The 25,469-nt window shown below is 37.4% G+C and overlaps 1 long non-coding RNA gene across 1 annotated transcript; it reads left to right on the forward strand.

Moving 5' to 3' along the window:
- The first annotated feature begins 813 nt into the window (after window positions 1–813).
- LOC107552816 (uncharacterized) lies at window positions 814–21,401 on the forward strand. The gene is made up of 3 exons (XR_001604903.1): window positions 814–1,033; window positions 16,961–17,479; window positions 21,138–21,401. It is a non-coding gene; the product is annotated as an uncharacterized lncRNA (long non-coding RNA).
- Window positions 21,402–25,469: the final 4,068 nt, after the last annotated feature.

The following is a 25,469-nucleotide window of genomic DNA, read 5'->3' on the forward strand; positions in this document are numbered from 1 at the left end:
TCAGCTGGGAGAAACTATGCTGGCCAAATACAGATGAGGACTGAACAGTGACATCAGCATTTAAAACATGTAATAATAAAGCCTTAATCAAAATACACTTATTAATGGCGATGGAAGCCATTGTTGCTATAGTTAACTGAACCAGTTAAAATTGTTTTCAATCATTTAAATGCGTAGGAGTATTCAAAAACGTAGGAAATGAACATTAGAAATGTTGCCTAGGAAAGTTTAATAAAATGACTAAATTAAAACTGAAATACAAATAGAGCTATTCAAAATATTAATAAATACTGTAGTTCCATCACTCATGCCAGTATATTGTTTAATCAGAATGAAAATAAGGAATCACAACACCAAGTATTTAGGCTAACAACTATCTATATAATGAAAAAAGCTTTATTTTGGTAGTTTTTCGTTTTGTATCTCTTAAGAAAACTAGAAACTGTGTTTTAAAAATGCAACAGTGATCGATTTTCATTTATTCAATAAGTAAAACTGTGACTTTATCCCCAAAACATTCCAGTAGGGGGAGGCATATGAATGCACTTAACGTCCCTGCTGCCCTTCAGGCCTCAAGATGAGAGAACGACTAAATCCAGCTCGGTGTCGTATAAAAAATTATAAGCAAAAGAATGAGAATAATTACTTGTAAACTTTTAAGACATTTAAAATCAACATAAGATCTCATTTTACAGTGTAGTAAAAAAAAACGTTAACTTACAACTTAAAAAACTCTACAATCTCTCTCTTTAAATTTGTATTTATTTTTTTTGGTTCATGAAACTCTTATTTTGAAGATTTGTGTCGCGCGCTTGCGTTGAGTCTCTTATTTTAAAAGCTGTTCGTCTGAACTCCATCAGTGAGTGTGTCTTACTGCCGCTGGCTTCACTCGCCTCGGTTCGCCTGATTATTTTTACGCCGTCGAGGCTGGCGGTGAAATCCAGGTCATCTCCGCCGGATCACCTGCCAACACGACTCAGGCTTCTGCTCTCCGCGGACTCAGAGTGCCGTTTCCTGATCCCACTCTGCAGAGGTAAGGAGCTGATATTCTCCTCGTGTATGTCTGGTTTTTGTGCAGAGGGCACGAGATGGGTGCGTAATGATGCCAGCTGTGCCAGTGGCCCCGCTGATAGAGAGGAGCGTAGCGGGTTTAGTCTGGGGCACAAAAAGTTGTTAGGACCCTCCGACTTCATATTTAGCCCAACAAATACTAGCCTATAGTCGGGCTGTTGCGCAAGTTAAGACTATAGACTGCCATATTTATATTCTTAGATAGATCAGATCATTTATCGCCAGTATTATTAGGTCTTGCGTTAACGGAGACCGCAGCCGGCTGCTTTAACGGGACCCTGAATGTAACCCAGTTCTTCATTTAGACGTAATCGGGCTCATTTTGGGCCAGACAGAGCTAGCTGTCTTCGTTTTTTCTGCTATAATCCGCTAATTACCATTACCTAATTCTATTATTATTTGGTAAATGTAAAGAAAAACATTTTAAAAAATATATTTTGTTAATGCCAAATAATTAATGTAAGATTTATTCATACATAGGTCTTTATTGATTTGCAGTTTATACTTTTAGAGCAGTTTTTAAATGTATTATTATATTTTTGTAATTTCTTCTGTAAGTTAGTAAGGGAAGGGTCTTGTATCATTCCGATATATTGTACATACATACATGCACTAGTTACTTTTTCAGTGGACTGTATATATTTATACTTTTTTAACTATTGTATATATTTAGTTACATATTCAGCTACAAAATTATAGCTTATATATATTACTATAAGAATTATTAGTATGTGTATACACACACACACATACATATAAAAAACTGTATGTATACGTTAATATGTCATTTTTATTATAGTCATAGTAGCCGTGTTGAGTCACACAATGAAGTATGGTAGTATGTTTCCATGAAGAGTGATGGAATAACCAGTTTATCTTTCAGTTATGCATAATTGACTGATCAGAATCAAGTTTTAAAGTAATAAAATGTAAAAAATATATCCGTTAATAGATTCATATATTCTTCGGCTCACCACAGTTTTTCTGTCAGACTTAATAATGCATTCATTTATTGTGCAGTAGTTATATTTGGGTTTTTTGTCTTGGGTTACTTGAACTTGAGCATGAAGGATTGAGCATGAGTCATTTTCCAGCAGATGCTCATTTTATTTCACATTTGTTCATTTGAGGCTTTGATATTTACTTACTGATGTCACTTTTGAGCTCCAAAAAGATTGAGAATTATCTTAATTTGTGTAACAAGAAGTGAAATGTTTGAAATGGCTTCTTAATGATGTCCAAAGCGATTAACATCCTATAATCACGGCTCTATTTATGGGTTGTTAATATTTTATGCATGCGAGACTGAGACGGGGAGTGTGTGTGTGTGTGTGTGTGTGTGTAGCTGTCAGCTGACCCTGTCCAGACTTGGACTGAGTGTGCTGCTAGTGGCTGTCGTGACTAGTGTTCGGCCCAGTTTTAGGCTCCACTCTCTGTGTCCTTTCCTGTGCGCTGCAGGTTCTGGCCCAGTTGAGAGACACAGACATGATTGTGTCATACGCTGCCAGATAGAGTCTGACAGAGCCTTTATTGTTGCTTAAAGGCATCTGACTCTTATTTCACTTCTAACTTGTCGTCTGTGGCATTCAGTCACCGACTCTGTCCCGCTTGTCTCCAAGGTTCACTGCCTCATGTTCATTCTGTACTTATGAATGTGAGCCGTTCCTCTGCGTTACCCCTGAATGACGTTTATCGACACAGAAGGACACTTTCCACTCCTGAAAAATGAGCTCGTGTCCCAGCTGTGATGTCATCCGCTCCAGGCAGACGGCGAGGTGTGTCAGAGTGTCGGCTGATGGATCTGCAGCGGCATCGGGCCAAGTGTAACAGTGAGTCGTGGAGGCGCATGGAGCTCAGGGACTGAAGAATGATAAATCGGTCCAAAGCGTGACCGAAGCTAAACAGGACTTACGGTGCATCAGCACCTGTTTGCCTGCACAAAACTTACTCTGTTGGCCACAGACTGCCCAAATTACCCAGCAGGCTTGCTGATTGACCATCACAAATGGGTTTTATCAATATATAAAAATTTATAATTTATTATTCGTTGACGTGTTTTTTTTTATTAAAGAAGATGCACAATATAGACCTATCGGCGCATAATGGCCAGTACTACACTTTTTAAAATTTATTTATGTTTTTGGATATTTAATTTTGCATGCTTATTTTACAATTTGTCCCCTATTTTTAAATTTATTTTAGTTTTTTTACGTTTTTATTTATTTAATACGTTTTTTTTTTTTTACAATCTTGAATCTTTTTTTCTTTTGAAAATGACCATTTATTATTCAAGGATTTTTAAATTATTATTTTTTTATTTGTTTGCATGTTTGAATGGTTGATTAATATAAAAAAAATACATTAACACACTATTCATTGACAAGGATTTTTTATAGGCATTCACAATGTATTTGTACCATATTGGCCGATATTACAGATGTATTTATTTATTTGTATTAGGAGGATATATAATTGTGTGTGTGTGCTCATTTTCCCCATTTTTGTTTAAATACTTTTATTGTCATCTATTTTCAAATGTTAACCTATATCTTATCTTTGAATGTTTGTTTAAAATAATTTTAAAATATTTTTTTATATTTACAGTAATGTTTTAAGAAATAATACATATTAAAATGCATGTACTAAAATTTTTTAAAAATGTAATAAAATAATTATTTAATAAAATAATTATATAATTTCACAAAAGTGTTAAAATACTAATTAAAATTAAATCATTATAAAAAAATTCATAATGTAGTAATGCTGTTACTTAAGCAAAAGTAAGTAAAAATAGATATAATTTTCATACTTTATAGCATAATGTTGTGATTGTTTTTTGTGTTTTATTTTTAATTTATTTAGACAAAAATAGTATATAATTTTAGTATCGGCTATAACAAACGAAGATAATAATCAGCTTATTGATATCGGCCAGAAATTGTAATGTTTATTTTGTTGCATAGTGGTCTGAGAATATTGTAGTGGTGAAATGCAGTAAATCGAGTGCTATCCTGTTGGTGTGTGAGTGATTTGAGGCTGAGAGTTGGGACAGCCGCCCACTCCAGACCGGAACACTCACTGCTTGTGGGAAGAAAGCTTTCGGTCTCGCTGAGAGCCGTCTGTCTGACGCGGAATCATCATACGCCAAGCTTCCTGTCTTGCTGCGAAGCACATCATCTGGCCTCTGGCACTGAAACGTCAGGTGGCATAAGGGCTTTGGGTAGGAGCTGCACACATGCTGAACCGGGATCAGCTGTCGTTCTGCAATCCCTGCTGTCTGTCATTGTCTGACACACTGCAGAACTGGACCCAGATCAGTGTAAGAAAGGACGCCCAGGAGGATCCTTAAATTACTTGCACCCCCTCAGAACATACTTAGACTGGAGTGAAAATGACACAGCCAAAAAGAGTGGCAATCAGGCAGCGATCACAGCTGGACACTTATGGATCAGACCATGGAAAAGGTCATGCCACCTGTGTGTTCACTGCTTAGTCTCCTTTGTTTTAAAATAAGTATTTCTTATTTTGCAAAAATCAGTACAGTGCACGTCTACAATCTAGTAGCAAATCCTCTGTGTTTGTCTAACTGATGTTTTTGCACTTTCTGGGTTCAGGAGGATGGTCTCTCAAAGTCCTGAGACCAATCCCTATGGTTAACCTCAGAACAGAGGCATATGGCAGAGATGGTCTGATAGGGTTGGGGTCCCTGGTTGGCATCCTGTGGTGGGAGACAGATGGAGGCAAGCCGGGGCATGAGGGGAATTGCGGTCCTGGCGGAGCAGAGATAAAGACACTAACTACCGCTCAGCTTGTGCAGTCTTTGCAGAGCTAAACTTGCCTTTTTACTTTTTTTTTTTTGTGGCTTTTATTGCTGCATTCAATCTCTGCAGTACACCCCCTAGTGGCAGCCTGTGTTAGATCTAAAATGCAACTGCCCTCTCATGTTTTGCCCCAAAACAGCAATCGCAAGTACATTTTCTGTCATCTTTGCAGGACTGTGATATGAAGAGTGTACAAAGTAAGACATCTGTAGCAACAGTGTGAAAGTGAATAGCACATAACGGGCACAATACTGGTATAAACATAGATATATATCAGTATAATATGTGTCACATGACTAAACATGCATCATCATTTTCCAGTACATCCATTTTCACAGTCCACACTACAACACGAAAACGCATTTTAGTTTGAGTTAAAATACTTCGTGAGAGATAAACACAACAAGGTTTTAAAAGTGGACTAGTTAGATGAATTTACCGGTTCAGTGTGCTGACATTTAATTTCCCCAGATAATCTTTGAAGTCCCATTTAGCAACTTGTTAGCAACTGGCTTTTTCCAGACAAGTAAAAGCTTAAAAAAAATCACGAAGTGGTATTGCTGATGTATTTTATCAGACATCACGATGTTGAGCCGGCATCATGATCTCCATACACCCCGCAATCCGCCGGATCCCAATTCCGCGTTCGGAAAGGAAATTAATGGTACTACGGAATCCCTAAAGGGAATAAATAGCCTACGAGATTGAAGGATAAAAAAAATATTTCAATACGTTCTCTCGCAATTATATCGTTGGGTAGTTATACTGTATTTAAATTGCGGCCATCAGGGAGTCACTACTAATATGCAGGGCATTGAAACCGCGTTCGAATGCGCGCTCTCATTTTACTTTCACTTTCGAGATTCGCGTTCACACGGACTCTATACTACAGAGCGGCAGTACCTACCACACATTTTACAAGATTAGATATTTGTCAGTGGTGCTCAGTATCTGCAAATTATTTGCCATTGTCCTATCAGTCATCTCTCCTTACTCTGTGTATGTGGTAAGTGAACTTTCATGTACTGTAATGTAATAGTCTTCCGCTAGCAAGTGGCTAACCATGTCCCTTTAGTGGCTCCGTAGAACGCGTTATTTGTTTTCCATGCCTTTCTGCATACGGATTCATGTTTCGGGCACACCCCCTAACCCCGCTGCCACGATATCATCGTCCATCATGATGTTTCACTTTAGACATCGTCCAATGGCAGTTTGGTAGACATCGCCCAACCCTAGAATAAACATGAAAATATTTTCAACTTGTGTTAACCACAGACCTCATTTAACCAAAAACCCATTCATGGGGTAGGACACCATCAATACTTTAGAAGGAACATATTATGGGTTGCCCTATAGTGTTAAATAATGTAAACAATTATTTCTGACTTAATTCATTATCATCAATTCTACAGAATTATGGATGAACCACAAATAATTGGTAATTATTAATGATTAATGCTTCTGAGGTTCAAATCTGTTCCGAAGAACTCCTGTCGGAACTTTTCTGTAAGTCTCCATTGGAAAGAAGGGACTTCTGGGTCTGTTGTGTTACAAATCTCCATCTGTCAGAAAAGATGTTTCCAAATGTTTTGCACATTTGTACATAGTCACTGTATTTTAGTCAGTTGGAAATGTCGGTAAACAATCAATTCAATCAACTATGCTTTTATGATCAATCATGGTTGTCATTTGAGTACAATCTATCATTCCAAGTATATTTATATGTACCCTTTAATGGAGATTGAGATGTGAGCTAGAAACCCATTGATGCTGTAGTGGGGGTTCAAGTCCTGTAATGTCTCTGTCTCTCCTAAATGCTTCAAAGCTGGTCTCTGTTCTGATACAGGACACTGCAGCACTCTGCACCAAGCTCTCTGTCTCTCTCCCTTTCACGCGCATTCATTTTCTCTCTCTTGTGCTGCAGCTTGACTTTGACATCAGCTCTTCTAGAGGACATCGCGCAAACAAACTTTTAGGACTCTAATTATTTGCAGCATTTCTAGTTGGTTAAATCACCCTTAACAGGTCTGGAAGAAGGTCACATGTCATTTCAACCAAGCAATGTCAGATAGAACTGTTATCAAAGTCATTTTGAGGAAAGGACTAGTTTAATATCAACCTCAGTTACATGTGCAAACTTGTTACGAATCATCGGCATCAAAACATGAAAGTAGTGAGGTTTCCTAAATCAGGGCACTTACACACACTTATCAGCAGATTTAATCAGTGTTGGAATGGATGGTACCGAGTACCCCTTGAGAACAAGTGTCTGGTTTGAGCTCATGCTAGACTTGACCTCCGTGACCTCTGCCGTGTGCACCGCTGCAGAATGCAGTAGAGCAGCAAACGTCTGGCTGTCTAGACACTGTGGGCGGAGTCCCAGAGGGCTCTCGATTGATTGGCTGAGAGTAGAGATCCTGAAACTGATTAGACCTTCACTTCAAAGGCTTGTGTTTGTTTGCGGTATGCGTTTCAGTTTTGGTGTGTGTGTGTGTGTTCCTGTGCTCTCTGAACAATACAGTTTTTGGAGGACAGATTGATTTTGTCTTTCCCACCCACATGGCTCCAAATTTTATTGATTTTATTTGCCCTATCTTCATGTAGCGTCTCATCTCTGTGCTCTAAAAAACACATGCATTTGTCAATGTAAGTCCTGACCTGATCAATAAAGCCATTCATGTTTTCAGATCACTTTAGTGCATTATATTAAAAGGTAATCACTTTTCTTTTTGGGTGCAGAAAGAAAGTCATCTCATTCGTTGTTGCTAAGGCAACCAAAATCTCCAGCATATTGCATAAAACCGACTTTAATACATCCCACATTTTGCCTTGTTGGCAATGCAGGATTGTTAAGATAAATAAACTGTTCACTTAAGAGAGGTGGGCCGAAATGCATAAGAGGTGGGATTAAGCGCAGTCACTCAAATTACTGCTAAGGGCAAACAAGTCCAAAAAACATACAGTGATTACAATAAAGTAAAAGAGACTGTCAGAAGAAAGAGGAATGCAGGTACTGTTGTACTGAAAATGATAGGCTGTAAAAAACATCTGTCATGACACTGTGCAGACAGGCATGTTGTCATAAATTCATGCTGTTGTATCTATTCTAAACCAGCTAGTGTCTGTGCATGTGGTGTACAATGAGCGTTTCTTCCTTTACTTGCGTTCCTTTCACTTGTCTTCATCACTTTTTCTGCATTTGTTTGTGTATATCTTCAGAATATCTTATTTATGGTGTGTGTATACAGAAATACTTTTTTTTTTTATAGCCGGACACTAGACCTCTACACGAGTCATTCTATTTATTTTATTTTTACACCCTATCCACTAGGGCTGTGTTTTGACACAAATTTCACGATTCAATTTGATTCTCATTCACAAGCTTTCGATTCGATTATCGATTCGATTCAATATCGATTATTTTGGATTAGGGATGTAACGATTCACTCAACTCACGATTCGATTCACGATTTTATTTTATTTTTTACAAAATTAGATTTAAGACAAATTATAAATTAAATGTGCATGTCCTTTTATTATTGCTTCGATAAAATGCTGCACATTTCTTTGTGAAATTGAAATATAACACTATAATAATATACTAATATAGCACTTGCATATTATTGCCTTTTTGTTGGTTTTGATTGCTTCTATTGTCCTCATTTGTAAGTCGCTTTGGATAAAAGTGTCTGCTAAATGACAATTTAAATATAATGCAAATGTAAATAACAAAACTAAATTGAAATTTTAAAACAAGCCTCAAATCAAATAAATAAGTAACACAAATAAAATAAATCTCTTCATATAAACAAACTAAGGCTTTGTCTGTGCTCTTTCCATTTAAAATTAGAGGCAATCACTGCATTTTAATCATGATCCAAACAAAGATGCTGCATACATGCAACATGAGCAGTTTTTAATAATAAATAAAAAACAGCAGACGAGCTGAACTGCACTTATGAACTTTAATATGCATTATACAGTGGCAAGATTACTAAAAAAATACCATCTAAACTTTTCGAAAGACAGTAAGTTCCCCTCAGACATGCATTCATATAAACCCCTAAATGAATCGTGATTTTTTTTAGCATCTCAACCAATTTGAATCGTCACATATTTGAATCGATTTTCAACCGGCTCGCAGTTAATTGTTACATCCCTATTTTGGATACATATCAGGTACAGTACATGCCAAATTTTCTGTTAACAACTTTCGTTTCCATACAACTATAAACTATGATAAAAGTTCATCAGCATTTTTGCTGTAGCTGAGTAGGTATACTCTCTAAGCACTGTTTCGTTATGCTTTCAGTTTCGTTTGCCCTTTTGATGTTTCTCATATGCAACAGAAATTGAAGCGCTTATGAGTTTACCAACGTGGTGGTCGCACCAGTGCGACCGCACACAAAATTTAGTCGCACAGGCAGAAAAAATGGTCGCAGCCTGGGGCCCTGCATATTAAAGTTATTAAGTGCAGCGCTGCTTTGTTTACAGAGGAAACCAAGGAAACGCTTTAAGTGCTACCTGCTGGCAGAGAGTGAATCTGCGTCTCATTCAGCTCGTCTGCGGTTGCTGTTTCATGCAGATATTTTTTTATGCATGGTTTCACAAAACTGAAGTCAAATCATTCTGTTTTTGCTTCAAATTTAGAAATTATGCAATGTAATTTAGATTAAAAACTGCTCATGTTGCAGGATCACTTGTAAGATGGCGCCGACGCTGATGGCTGCCTCCGTGGCGTGCTCCGCAGTTGTTTTTTATTCCTTATTTACTTGTTCTATTTTTATTATCTGTGTTTTTTGTTATGTCACTGTCATTCTGTTACACTGTGGAAGCTTCTGTCACGAAAACAAATTCCTCGTATGTGTAAACATACCTGTCAATAAAGCTCATTCTGATTCTGATTCATTCTGATTCTGATGCAGCATCTTTGTTCGGATCATGATTAATTTTAATCTCTAAGTTTAAATGGAAAGAGCACAGACAAAGCCTTAGTTTGTTTATATGAAGAGATTTATTTTGTTTGTGTTTATTTGATTTGGGGCTTGTTTTAAATTTTCAATTTAGTTTTGTTATTTACATTTACATTAAATTAAAATTTACAATTTTTACAATAGACAATAGAAGCAATCAAAACCAACAAAAGAGCAATAATATGCAAGTGCTATATTAGTATATTATTATTATAGTGTTATATTTCAATTTCACAAAGAAACGTACAGTATTTTGTCTAAGCAATAATAAAAGGACACATTTAATTTATATTTTGTCTTAAATCTCATTTTGTTAAAAAAAATATTGTGAATCGAATCGAATCGTGAAATCAAAATCGTGAGTTGAGTGAATCGTTACATCCCTAATGAATATGTTATATGGTGCATATATTTAGCAAAATGCCCCTCTCTACAATTTAATTTTCTAGCTGACTAATGAGTTTATGGTCACCGAATATGTTTTTTTCTGAGGTGACGTTACGTGACTTTGTTTATAAGCCATTATATTGACGTCTTTGTGTGGCTGAAACACTGATTGAGCAATTACATGAGACAGGATACGGATTGTAAAGTTCAATCAGTGTAGTCTGATTCTCTAATGAATGACTCGGATGAATCGGATCTTTTTAGTAAATCAAAGGTGTAGAGTGCAACCACTGTAAAATAGTGCAGATTTAATGATTCTTATGAATCAGTGCTTTTTTTTTTGTGAATCAAAAACATCCAACACAACCAGTTAAGTCCAATTCTAGAACGGAGTTCATTCTTTTTAGCGAATCAAAACACTGCACAACCGTATAGCCAAATTACAGAACAAATTATTCGGGAGTCGGTTCTTTTTAGCGAAAATTTTTTTGTTTTTGTATTGTTGGACTGAATTTATGCTGCATTTAAGACTAAAACAAGCTATTTAAATGCCCCTTTTTGCATCATAAGAAAATTATTTGTTTATTACTACAGAATGCTGCTCTAGTTCTCAGAGTCTCAGTTGGGCGGGACTAAAACTTAAACATGTCTGGTTCACACACACATATGCACCTATTAAACTGACTAGCCCAGACGGCTGAGTCATCATTTGTTAACCTGCAGATCCTGGTTGTCAGGTCAATTTAGGACACGGGCAGGAAAACGGTTAATCTGTCTGATTAACTGCTAGGCTTGAACAGGGTGGCCTTTCCTTTGTGGATGGGGTTTTTTCTGTTTGCTGAACCATGTGTTGTAATGGACTTTATCTTTAGCAGAAGGTATAAAGATAATCTATGAGTAAGGGAATTAAATATTTCAATGTCAACGTATTTTATTTGGTAAAAAGTAGGGGTGGGATGATTGATCGGCGGTCTCTAAAAAGGCCAATCTCAAAAAAACGATCTCAAGCTGATGACGCTGCTGTGAGAGGTTTGGCATGACATGCAGCATCACCGTCTTAGTCTCTGTCCGGCGCGGGTGAAATAATTATAATGCTGAAGGTGAGGTATTCAATATGCAAATGGCTTTAAATCACCACACATCACGTCTATCTATAAGCAAGCTGCACAGTTGACACAGGAATTGTCACTTGCACAATCGAGGCAGTGTCACACTGTCACTCAAGTTTATAAATTGCATTACTTTTTCATTCTTGCCAGTGTTTAACCATTCAGCGCCCGCGCGCTCTCCTGAAGACTGTGTGCTCATGCACACTCGCAGCGTTTGCAGTGCGTATGTGGTGTGTATTTTTTTTTTCCCGTGCTCATGTTAACAGATTAATAAAGCGTGCACACTGCACAAGGTTGTGGTCCAGCAGTGCGTTCCAGGAGCGGTGCGTCTGCAGCAGTGCAGAGATCGTTTCCGCTGCATGCGCTGAATTAAAGTAATAGCGCATTGTTTGTAGTAAATATGAACATGGATTGATACGAAAATGTAGTAATTACATAAATGCATATTATTAAAGTCTACTGTGTTTCACAGTCAACACGTATGACTTTTTGGCTAGGTTTAAAGGGAAAGAGCACTTTTAGATAAACAAGGCAATAATAGATGGCACTCGTGGAGGTAGGAAAACAAAGTTCATTATTAACCGCAAGATTGCTTGTAATAAAGATTTCAATGCAAAAGGAAAGGCAGTAGAGCTGACTATTTCTGTCAATGGTAAGCTTGTGATAACGTAAGAAAAGTAGTTAAATGTTTTGCCACTTGCTTGAGCAACTTAATATATAAATCTAGAAGTAAATGCAAAAGTAAAAAGTATTGAATAATGTGTTGCTTATATTTATTGTTTAAACATTTCTGTGAAACATTGTATTACTGTACTGTGTAAAAAATAATTGCAATGCTGAAAAAGCATTTTCAGTGACAATGTTTGGATTTGAAATCAAAATAATGAATAAATGTTGTGTTTGTGGTAAACAGCCATGGATCAGTAGCGGACTCCTGTGTGAAAGCTGCTTCCCCTCTCACAAGAGTCACCTAAGAGGGGAATTCCCCCCATTTTCAAAAATGAAATTCAGGCCCTGAATAAATGTCTAAAAATCCTGATTGGAGTATCACTATAAATAGTTATAAATGATAAAAAAAGAAGGCTTTAAAAAGATCGGTATCGGCAGATACTGCTTTCTGTGATCGGCGATCGGTGATCGGCCTCAAAAATCCCGATCGGAGCACCCCTAGTAAAAAGCTATGTAATGAGTTGGATAATATACAGTCAAATGGTTATTATTGCCAAGTAAACAAATTTAGGCTGATATAAAACTCCACTGTTTCACACCGGAGTCTTAGTCAGACAGGCAAGTCCGACAGACTGACAGGCAAGGTAGCAGCTATTAGTCATTTTTTTTACTAATGATTAATGGCATGGGCAGTTATGATGTTTGAGTCTGGCTGGATGAATCAGTTCAGCGAATAGTTGTTCCTAAGAGCTTCATCATGATTTAACCAGGCACCGAGAGTAAGAAAGAGACCGACCCCCTGCTGAGATCACATTACCCAGACCGACAGATACAGAGAATATTGGTACTTTTAAATGTTGAGGGAATTTTACTTTGTAGTTCTGATTATAGGGGTAAGACATCTGGACCAAAACTGACAATGTTGTTCTGTCATTTTGTTGGCCAAAAACATTTTTATACTCAAAACATCTATTCCACCCCTGTCAGAAACTGCACGCGATCACAGATTGCACGCTTCCCACCCGAAACTCCCCCCCCCCCCCCCCCCCCCAACATCAAATAAAAATGTCTACAGTATGTCACAAAAGAAAGAACCACAAAACATTGATAGACCAACATTCCTCTGAAATGGAATCTCAGAAATGTAAAGAATGTCTTCACCAAAGGAACCACTCAAAATTCCAGGGATATTTTTTTGAGTTAGTTTTCGAGTTTTGACTTCGAAAATAACTTGGAAAATAAAATGAAAATAAAATTGTCTGTAAGGGAAAACATTTTCGTTTGTTTGTTTTGTCCAGGAACCAATCACATGTGTTTCTTGAAGTCAATCCTGTTTACAAGGCTAACATAATGTCAATACCAATGAACCTCTTGCAAGTTTATAAGATTTATACATCTGAAAGCTGAATAAAGAAGCTTTCCATTGTATGGTTTGTTAGGATTGGTCAATATTTGACTCTGGAATCTGAGGGTGCAAAAAAAATCTAAATATTGATAAAATCGCCTTTAAAGTTGTCCAAATGAAGTTCTTAGCTAATCTTTGATTACTAATCAAATTAAGTTTTGACATATTTACAGTAGGAAATTTACAAAATATCTTCATGGAACATGATCTTTACTTAATGTCCTAATGATTTTTGGCATAAAAGAAAGATCAATAATTTTGACCCATATAATGTATTTTTGGCTATTACTACAAATATACCCCAGCGACTTGAGACTGGTTTTGTAGTTCAGGGTCACATATTTGATAATATATTGGTGTCTTATCGGTTATGATTTTTTATTTTTTATTATCTATCGCTGTTTGTCGATTTATTGTATATACCTTTGCCATTATCTAAAAACACTAATAACTTAATAAAATATATTATAATCTTTAGCAAATCTCAAAATAAATATAAATTTCATGCTGTACATTATAATATTGTGATCTAAAAATTCACTTGTAGTATTTAAATGGCAGATTTTAGTTTTTAGTGCTTTATTTAGACAAAATAGTATTGAATTTTAATATCTGCAGTTTATTAGCGGTCATAACATGAAAATAATTATGACTTTACTGAATTATAGAATTTAGAAAATAATAATTGCCATTAAGTTTGCAATGCCAATATATTTAATTCTGGTACATTTAATTTTATAGTAATTTATATATTTATGTATAAATTCTATTTATAGAATTGTAACTTTGGTCAGTATATGTCAGAATAGGGCTGCATGATTAATCGAATGTGATTTGTCAAGCGCATCTTGTCAGTAAAGCCGGTTCTGTGATTAGTAGTAAATCTCCAGCACATGCATTCAGATGGAGCAGCATTTACTACACAGACCAGTAGTTCCACTGAACAAGCTACATAAAATCGCATTCATAATCGCAGATGATTTAATCGTGCGATTATGAAATCGAAGAAATCGTTCTGCGATTATGAAAGCTGTTTGCGTAGCTTGTCACTGAACTGCGGCTCTTTGTAGTAAATGTTGCTCCATCTGAAAGCACATGAAAATACCACATTTAATAACATGTTTTTACTCCAAACACACTTCATAACGTCAGTCGTGTTTGAAATAAATCCTTCTGTGAGATGATGTGGCTTCTTACACAGAATAAGGCACACAACATATTTCATAGTATTCTAAGCTGTGATAAAGGATATGTCGATTAGCATTGCATTATTATATACTTTATTATAATAAAAATTATAATAAGACGAACTCGGATAAACCATAGTATTGTCTTAGTCGTGTGTTTATTAGTCATGTTGAATTAATGAAAGCAGTTAAATCTGTTTATTCAGCAATGGCTATAGGGATTTCCTGGGTTTCTTCGGTGAGGAGTATTTGGAGGTTCAGCGCGAGAGCGCCCTCTGGCCTTCGGATGAAGATTTACTGCAGATCACAGAACCGTGCTTCACTGAAAGATACACATCACAATCGCAGCCTCTGCCTAATCGTGATTTATCGCCTTTGCGATTTAATCTCGATTAATCGTTAAAAATTTGTTTTTCACATCCTTAGTCTGAACAAAGCCATAGATACATGGTTTGTTCACTCTCTCTGAGAGGAGAAGCACTTAGGAAAGGGACACATGGAAGAACAAAGAGATAACAATGAAGAAAAGTAAATCTAAACATCTGGCAGATGTTCATCTGTTGTTTCTGTGATGGCCGTAATCGTGTCCTAAAACGACCTCAGTTGACTGTGTGTGTCTCAGTCTTTGTTTGATTTGGATGGCGTTCTCCTGTTTCACGTGTGTGGAATATTATTTATTGTGTGATGGATCCGTGCTCTCGCTGTGCGGCATGCGGCAGGGGTCAGACGAGGTGAGGGCTTGCCGTATTTCTAAGTAACACAGTCGATGTGTAGTCGGCAGTCTGGGCTCAGCGCGGTGTCCACTGGGATGTCGGAGGGCTTTAAAGTTTGTCTGAGGACACGTCCTGCCTTGTCCATTGCTCTAGTCTTCTCCAAATGAAAATGGAGTTTTTTTTGAGACATTAACTCAATGATATTAAGCCACAGAAACATTAGCTGTGGCTTGTGATAACTTGGTTTCCAGTAAAGTGTTCTAGTGTGTTATGTAACAGTCATTAAAGGCTGACACTCCTGCTGGGGATTGTAGATGCTAATGTGCATCTCTTCACAGGAACTTGATGTTTTGTTGCTGGTAAAGATCTGCCGTAAGATCATAAAATGTTGATGTGTTGAACCCCTGCTGTTTCTAATTTTTGCTTAATGAAACACCCGTTTTATGATTGTGTCGGGTCTGTCTGTTTTTTACGTCTGTCTCAGAACTTGTCTGCCAGATCAGACAGGATCTTCGATGACTTAGATGATCTTAGTAGTTTTCATTACCTTAGAAAAAAATCAATTGTTCAGAGTTAGTATTAAGGTACTTTGATATTGGTTTTGTTTTATTACTGTTCGAATATTGGAGGTTAGTAGTACACTTGCTTTTTTTTTCTTTTTTTTTAAAGCAAGGATGCATTGATTTGATATAAAAGTGACTGTAAATACATTTATAATGTCACAAGATATTACCATTTCATTTTCAACTGCTGTTTAATAATTTTTTCAGTATTCTTTGATGAATAGAAAGTTCAAAAGAACAGCATTTTTTTTTCTTTTGAACAATCTATTCATCAAAGAATACTGAAGATAATGTATCACCGTTTCCACAAAAATATTAAGCAGCACAACAATGATAATAATAAGAAAATCAGCATATTGGAATGATTTCTGAAGGATCATATGACACTGAAGACTGTAAAAATGGCTGCTGAAAATTTAAGATTTAAATGCGATAGATGACATTTGATAAAGTACTAAAATAGAAAACAGTTATTTTAAATTGTAATAATGTTCCACCATATTACTGTTACATTTGTATTTTTGACCAAATAAATGCAGCCTTGGTGAGCATAAGAGACTTTCAAAAACAATATTTTACTGACCCCAAACTTTTGAATGGTAGCGTATGTTAAATAAATCATCTTCATATGTGCAAATTAATGGTGAATTAACGTACTCAAATAATTGCCATTATTGTCCCAAATATAACACAAAATAGCACTGTTTTATCTTAGTTTAGTTGATGAGATGATTTGCAGAAAACATTTTCAGGGGAAGAATTTAACAAATCCTATAAATTCATTTTGAAATAATACTGAACCAGAATTATTACTCAAATTAAATCAAATTGTGTATCGAACAAGTATTGTTCTCCATTTGAATTGAATCAAGCAAATCAAATCAACACAGTGAATCATTAATTGATTCATTGTCAATTCCTAAACAAGATTTCACATAGTACTAGCAGCTGCAGTAAATCATAGAGGAAACTATAGTAACCTTTTGTAAGTGAGTTCTGCAAGTACATTTTTGCTTGCATGTATTTCAGCCACTCAACTGATTTTCTCTCTGTTTCTCTCAGTGAGCTTGCGGTCTGAAGGATGAGGTGGGGCACATTGATTAGCACGCTGCTACGCTGAGAAGAGTTTATCCACCCAGGACGAGCGGCAGCAACTACACATTCCCTTCCTGAATCAGCTATCAAACACCTTCTCTGAATCAAGTACCTGTCTGGATCTTTCCTCGCTCGCTCACACACAGCTATGGCTGGCTGGCTCTGGCTGGGAGGGTAATCAGTGCTCTGGTTGCCCTGGCAACCCCGCCCTGAATTCTACTGAATAGAGCCCTAGTCTGTCACTAAAGACTTTTTAGCCCCCCCTCCACCTTCTTAGTTTATTTGCCCTTTCGTGAAGGTAGAGGGCAGCGGCTGGAGCAGGAGCCATGGACTTATGAGGTGAGGATGGCAGCACGGTGGCTGTTTGGCCCCCAGGAGCCCTCAGGCAATTGGAGCCAATAACGTGGGTGCACACACAAACATACGGGCCGAGCGGCAGGAGCAGTATGCAGGAGGCTGACCTACCGGCCACCAATGCTTTTACAGGTGAGCACCGGATCAGGTTTATAACCTCAGTGTTAGAATTAAACGGGATAATCGGTTGGCATGAACGTGAGTTTAATGATTCATGCCAGCGGTGAAGATTGTTCATGAGGAGGGTCATGTTGTGCTTTACAAACTCACGATGGTTTGTGTGTGTGTGTGTGTGTGTGTGTGTGTGCTAATATTCAAAGCTGCTTTCTCACTCCCCCTCCCCTTCCCAGACTCCTCTGCTCCATTTCTCCGACAGGCTGCACTTCTCTCCCCTGCCTGGAATGGAATGCAGAGAAAGTGCGAGATGGGTGGAGGGCAGTGGAGGCTGGGCTGTGTACTAAACCACAGTTTGACAGCCTAGTGCACTGCAGAGAGAGAGCAGAACAGGACTTGGAGAAATGTGCTACTTTACTGACATAATATAATGACCCTGAACTACTTTTCTTGTCTCATCTCGTCTCATCTCTTCTCCTTTCATCTTATCTCCTCTTCTTGTTACATCTTGCCTCTTCTCTTCTCTTCTCGTTTCCGCTCATCATCTTCTCTTCTCGTTTCCTCTCATCATCTCATCTCTTTCTTAAAGGGGTCATATGATGCGATTTCAAGTTTTCCTTTCTCTTTGGAGTGTTACAAGCTGATTGTGCATAGATAAGATCCCTGAAGTTGCAAAGACTAAAGTCTCAAAACCAAAGAGATATTCTTTATCAAAGTTAAGACTCTGCCACGCCCCCCCTAAAACGGCTCGTTCTAACACGCCCCCACATATCTACCTCACTATGTGGAAATATTTGCATACTGTGACCCAAATGTGCACGCAAAAAAAGAAGGCGTGGTTTCAGTAATCGCAGTTAGTGTTGAAGCAGCCATGTGAGGAAGACGTTGTGTGTTTATAGGCGAAAACAGCAATGCATTTTATGGACGACCGTTTCGTGAACCTAGGAGAGGAGGTAATTCTGACTTTGCTATGATAATCTGGCGCTTCTGAATCAGCTACTGCTTTGTTATTAGTTTAAGTATTTGCTATTGACTGTTCAAATGTGGAGTTTTGCGCATCGTGTGTGTGTGAGAGAGAGACAGGGGCACATCACAGTGGTGTCAGCTGTCTTAACCGTGGCTTGTGTACTGTACACATACCAGCTTCATCACTGTGTCTGTCACGTGACTCTGTTCCCCTTTCGGGCTCTGTCTTTACATTTATTTTGAAAGATGAAGCTCGCGACTATGGTAAGGGACGTTACATTTCCAACGAGTGCTTGCGGTGTTCGACCAATCACAATGCACTGGGTCAGCTGGCCAATCCGAGCAGACTGCGCTTGTCGGAAGGAGAGACTTTGTAGAAAACGAAGCGTTTGAGAGAGGCGGGGCATAGAGGACCTACAATAATGTTCAGTATTTGAAAAAGAATGTGTTTTTTGAACATTAAAGCATGTCAACATATTCTGTTGCACCAAATACACAAAATAATAATCTTTAAAAAGCATCATATGACCCCTTTAATCTTATCTCTTCTCTTCTTGATTGTCTGTTTTTTTTTGTTTTTTTTTTGATTGCATATTCTATTCTCATTTCTCATCTTCTGTTCTTCTCGTTCTTGTTTCATCCCGGCTCATCTCTTCTCTCCTTGTTTTGTCTCTTGTCGCCTTGTTTAGTCTCGTCTCTTCTTGTCTCATCACGCCTCATCTCTGTTTATTTTTCATCTCTCGTCTCTTCTTGTTTTGTGTTGTCTCTTCTCTTATTGTTGAGTCTCTTCTCTCCTCTAGTCTTTGTCTTGTCTCTTCTTCTCTCCTCTTTTGTCTAGTCTTTAAAAATATTTTTTCATTTAATCTCTGTTCTTGCATCATCTCATCTTCTCTTCTTAATTTTGTCCCTTTTCTTTTTTTTTTTTTTTTGTCAATTTTTCTCATCTTGTCTCCATTCAGCTTTTTCTTCCTTCTCTTCTCGTTCTTGTTTCATCGCTTATCTCATCTGGACTAATCTCTTCTCTCCTCTTCTTCTCTTGTTGTCTCTTCTTATCTCCTCTTGTCTCCTTTTTGCTCATCACGTCTCCTCTCGTCTTTTCCCATCTTCTTGTCATCTACTTCTAATCTTATCTTCTCCTCTTCTACCCTTTGCCTTTCTTCTCCCCTCCTCTCTTCTCATCTAGTCTATTGCCTCTTTTTCCCCATTTTCTTCTCATCTGCGTCTGTTCTTTTGCTCTCTTGTTTCTTCTTATTTTGTCTCCTCTTCTAGTATTGTCATCTTGTGTCTTGTCTCTCCTATTCTCTTGATTTTTGCTGCTTTGTGCTGTTGAGTTTGTGCAGGTGAATGTCGGATTGTCTCGTTGTGTCTCGTGTTATGTTAAGGTGTAAGCAGGGCAAAGAACTGCTGATTTGTTTGTCTAAAGATTATCATATAATTTTTAAAATCAAATTGGGCTGCACCACACCTTGTGAGAGATCGCATGGGTGTGCTTTGGTATTGTCTAGTGCCTCCTCCTCACACAGTCAAGTTGTTTATAGTGCTAGTGCCATCACTGTCTGGTTTGCATTGCATTCTGGTCTTTTGTTAATGCTGTATAGTGAAGTCTTCTATACAGCTGAATATCCACCGTTATCAGGTCAATGTTGAGTTTCTCTAAAAGCATGCTTGCAGGAAGACTTATTTTAAGATCATTTATAAAAGCCAGTGACCTACATATAGAGGATCATCGCCGACTGAGATCCACAAATCTCTGCCAAGTTTTTAGCTCAGTGAAACTATCCCACAAACTCCTGCACCTGAGCATTTTCAGATCCTCACAGGACGTCCTGATGTTTTTAGTTGTTAAGTTGTTGTGAAGTTCTTTCAAATGTAGACTTTTCATGGAACAATGTAAAATAGTAGGATCATCCAGGTTTGACAGTTTAGGGGTCTGAGAATTAGGAGGTGGAGGGGGAAACGGATTCAGGTGTAAATCAGGATCTGACATAGTTTTTTTTTTTGTTTGTTTTTTAATAAACAGAGCAAAATTGTGGCAGAACTTGTCAACTTGTATAAATACAATGTAAACATTTTTTGGTTTTGTTTTTTAAATGTTTTTGAAAGTCTCTTATGCTTATCCAAGAGTACATTTATTTTATAAAAATACGGTCAAAAAAATTTAATATTGTAAAAATATTTGTATAATTTAAAATATCTCTCTTCTATTTTAATATATTTGAAAATATAATTTATTTCTGTGATGGCAAAGTTGAATTTTCAGCAGCCATTACTCCAGTCTTCAGTGTCTTATGATCCTTCAGAAATCATTCTGATATGCCGGTTTGGTGCTGTAGAAACTTTCTTATGTTGAAAACAGTTGTACTGCTTATTATTTTTCTGAAAATTGTGGTACATTTTTTTTCATAATACTAATAATAATGAACAGCATTTATTTGAAATAGATTTTAAGTATTAAAAAGTATTCATTTCTTAAATCTCATGGACCCCAAACTTTTGAACAGTATTGTAATCTTATTTGGGAGTTGCATTTATAGTCCACTTAGCTTTTCTAGTTATAAGTTTCTTTTCACAAGTGCCAGAACAAACCAAGGATGGAAATTTGTCAAGCCCTGATGCAGCAGGTGTGAAAACAGAGACTGACCCTGATTGTTATTGATTATATTAGCCTATCTGAAAACGAGTCATTGCAGTTTTCTGTGTTTGTCCCTAGAGTGCAGATTCCTGTGCACTAATGGCAGATGTCTGAACCTGGGCTCGCAGGTCTGTGATCAACTCAACCACTGTGGAGACAACAGTGATGAGGAGCACTGTCCCATCTCCACCCAGCATCCTGCATCTGCCGTCTTCAGCTGTGAGTCCATCTCTCTAACACTGCTGCTTCAGACTCAGATCTGTGTCTGTGTTCTGGTTCTGATGAAGTCAGCAGGATGTTTTCTTGCTTCTCATTGGTCAGTTCTCATCTGAATTCCTGAGAAGTTTGTATCCAAGCCACCTGCAAGGTGTGATTCTGAGAAGAGTGTTAAGTGGTGTCTCTGAAATGGGGAGAGGGTGTGTGTGTGTGTGTGTGTGTGTGTGTAAGTAGGTTGTGTTCAACATAGGATGTGGTCAAATAGCTAAAATGTCTTGATACTGATTATATTTGACATGTATCTATATGTATGTGGGTCAATGACATGACACAAATTTTTTGTTATTTGCTCTTTTTTTCAAAAATAAATTTAAAATGCAATTTATTCATACAACGACTTTAATGCACCTTTACTATTATGATGATATTTTTATTTTCTATGTAATATCATATGGTTACACCACATGATATTAAATCGATATTAAATTGATTTAAAATTAAAATAAAAATGGTAGTGTCTTTCAAAATCATATGAAACCAACATAAATTCAAAGAATACATTTCTAAAAACTTTGCAAGAGTGTTTTAAACTCGATTTAAAAAAAAGTTTTTTCATTTTATTTTCTCATAGTTACTATTATGTCATTGACCCATATATTGACTTTGTAATGTGACTTTTTTTGAGCAATATCATGGTGAATATTCAATATTTTGTGCAGCCCCTGGCGTGAGATGGTGGCAGCCAGTCAGCTTTGATCAAGCTCTTTTTTTGTCTTCAAGTTTGAGGAAACCAGAGCAGACAAGAAAAAATTCTCAAAAAAAGCACGTAGGTCCGTCTGCGTTTCTTCGTCCTGGCTGTGTTGAAATCGGTCATCTGTTTTTGCCGTGTCATGCTCCCTCTGCTCCGAGGGCTGTCTTCAGTCAGAGCTGTTAGAGCAATAATGCTCATTTCCTCAGCAGACAAACAGCCGCCATATACTGCTAGAGGGAGAGAGGAATGATGCTGATAGACGTTAGTGAAGACGAAATATGCTGAGAGCGAGACAGAATCTGAGGAAATGTTTAGAGTCTAATCGAGTTTGCCATCTCTCTGTCTACAGCAGGGCCAGACAGATTGATCATGAATATAGTCTAGACACCCTGCACAAAATATTCCTCTCTCTCTCTCTCTCTCTCTCTCTCTCTCTCTCTCTCCGTCTCCCGCTCTCTGCCTCCACATTGAATGGTTGTGGTCAGGACTGTCAGGCAGCCTCTGCAGAGAAGCAGGGAGTGAGAGAGAGGGTGTTTATTGAAGAGTATGATGAAAAGCTTTGCAGGGTTTAAGGGTGTGCGGCAATGATCTTCTTTGTCAGTGGTTTGCATTTATTGGCATCAGGTGTGTGGGAGTCAGTCTGGCCAAATATCAGGGTAAAGTATGTTGTCCATGAATTTATCATTTTATTTTTTTCATCTTAGGAAGGTACACTTAACTTAGTTGTTTTTGTGGGGAAAAGTTTAATGACCACTTTTCACAGTCTTTTCTACTGTTTAAACAGTCTTTTTTAAAAACCAATAACAATAATTTCTAATTATGCAATAGCTAACAACAACGACAGTACTAGTAGTTGTTGTTACTGTTAATAATAATAATAATAATAGTTGTCTATCATTGTTGTTGTTGTTGTTGTTATTATTATTAAACGGAAACAACAACAGTGTGAAACAATGTGTTTTAACAAAGTGCGATATTAACTATCGGGGTCTAGATGGGTTCTAGAAAAAACGCTGATTAATGTTTGAGCATTACATGGGTAACTTTATCACTGGTTTTTGCGATTTGACATTATCGAGTATATGGCAAAAACCAAACAAAACACCTGCAGAGAGTGCACGCATACATGACGTGATGAAGTCTAGTAGGTTAGACTAGTGCGCATGCGCATTTAGAGTGCGAATAATTTGTTTTTTGTTTTTTTCTTTTTTTTTCCCACTGCATGATTCAGTCGATTAAAATGCATCACAAAATTCAAGATATGGGGGCTTTATATCATTTCATATAGTTATTATCACACGAAGAGTGCCGTTTTGTCCTCCAAAAATCAGCATGATTACAAATGTGATATTGATTTTATATAACAGTTCAATAATCAAGAAGTTAATATTAAGAGCCTTACGTTTTAGACACCATATTGCCTGTTTTTTGCTCTATTTCGACAACAAAATTTATTCCAAACAAAGCCACAGCACTGTTTTGCGTCTCTGAGCAACATGATGCTGTTTCGTTCCTGAATGAATCAACCGTTTAACTGATTCGGTTCAAGCACAATGACTCGCTTATTAACAGTGACGTGCTGCCACCTACTGGCAGTTTTAATTTCACATTTAAAGTATATTATCATTTTTTAAAAATAATTTCAAATATCAGTATTCAATGTTTTATATGCATGTAACTGCAGGTTAAATGCATTCATGTGCTGCATTAAGCAGTGTGTAAATGCATCTAAATGCCACTTCAGATGTAGCTTCTGTGTTTCCTCTGCATTGCAAAGATGAATTTTGTTGATACTGATTTAATTTGCTTGATAACAGCCCAAATGTCTTATTCTAATTGACTGATTAAATGTAAGAATTTGACTCAAATGATGATGCACACTTTTAGAAAAAAAAATGACTTAATTGTAAAAATGGTTGTAAAATTGTAAATAAAAAAAAAGGTAAAAATCAGTTTAAACTTATTGGAAAAGATTAATTTAAATAATATCACTGCTGTGAACTGACCACCACACAGAATATGAAGAATGTCAAAGTCAGCTGTCCATGGTAGTCCTTAGTGCCGTTCCACGCAATTGGCACTGAATGTAAAATTGAACACTGCATACACCACCCTAACCCTCACCAAAGAGGAGCTCTCTCTCTGTGTTTAACCAAACTCAGATTAACTTAGGTGGTTTACGAAAGAAATCTGTCAGTGTTTCTTTTAATTTTCTCTCTTCTTCAGCCCTTTGCATTTCCCGCGGTAGTTAGCTCCCTGACAGCGGAAAGCAGCGACTGGGTGATTGACAGCTAATATTAACCAATCTAAAATTTGCATTAAAGTTAAGAATGTAAAGATGAAATATATTAATATATAATTTGTATTTGTGGTGCTCATTAATTTTTGGTGGGTGCTCCTAAATCTTTGCTGGTGCTCCTAACTTTTTAAAGTTGGGAGCACCAGTGCTACCAAGTAAAAGTTAATTTCGAGCCCTGCTACTACTATTAGTATTGTGAACTATAATTGTTGTTGTTGTTATTAGCTATCATATTATTAAAAGTTTAAAAAAGGACCAAAAAATTTTACAGAAAGGAAAGATTTAGTAAATAATAATATGGTTTTCATTTTTGAGTCAGATTTTCTGGGGGATCTGCTAAAGTACTCAAAGTAATTTCCCTTGAGATGGCAGACAGAGAAATGCATTTTCAGTAGATGCATTGTGAAAGAGATGGTGTGCCAGTTCGTGCAGGCCACATATCAGCCGTTCTCTGCCAGTATTTGCAAGAATTACTTTAAGAGTGATGCTTATTAAACATGACAGGTGTCCACACCTCACCTCCACAGAAGAAACCACACTGAGGATCATCTTACCTTACATACACTCTAGCTTTTACTGTGATGAGCACAGTTACCACAAAACCGATAACATTTGCCCTTTCCCGGCATCGAATCCCAGCACACAACTTGGCTGGCAGAACTTTTCTGTAAAAACCACCAACAACAAACTTTCTCATACATAAAACTACAAACGTTTATTCACTCTGCATAAAAGCTCGGGGTACGCTCTGTCCTCTTTGAAGGCGGCACGGTAGCGGCACGCTTTGAAGGGTATGTAAATCAGCCTCTTCAACAGTTTGCGTGTTTGTTAATGGCTCCCCTCTCCAGTGTGTGTGTGTGAGCGAGAAGAGTTTCTCAAGAGCTGCAGACAAGCTGAAGTTGTCAGGCACTGGACGTTCATAGACACTATCCCGCTCGCACTGGACCAACACGTCCCACTTTGATGTCTGTCAGGGGACTAGTGTCTATAGAGCTCTCTCGTACTCGCTTTCTCCTCACGTTTCTCCTCTGCGGTTTTAACACCGGTTGATGGGGGTCAGAGATCGCCGAGGTCACGTTTCGAGCCTTGTCTGATGTGAAGAGCTCAACAATCAGTTTGTTTGAGTTTAGGATTTCCATCACTA

This window comes from Sinocyclocheilus grahami, unplaced genomic scaffold, assembly GCF_001515645.1.
Source record: "Sinocyclocheilus grahami isolate Dianchi unplaced genomic scaffold, SAMN03320097.WGS_v1.1 scaffold459.1, whole genome shotgun sequence".
Taxonomy (NCBI): Eukaryota; Metazoa; Chordata; class Actinopteri; order Cypriniformes; family Cyprinidae; genus Sinocyclocheilus; species Sinocyclocheilus grahami.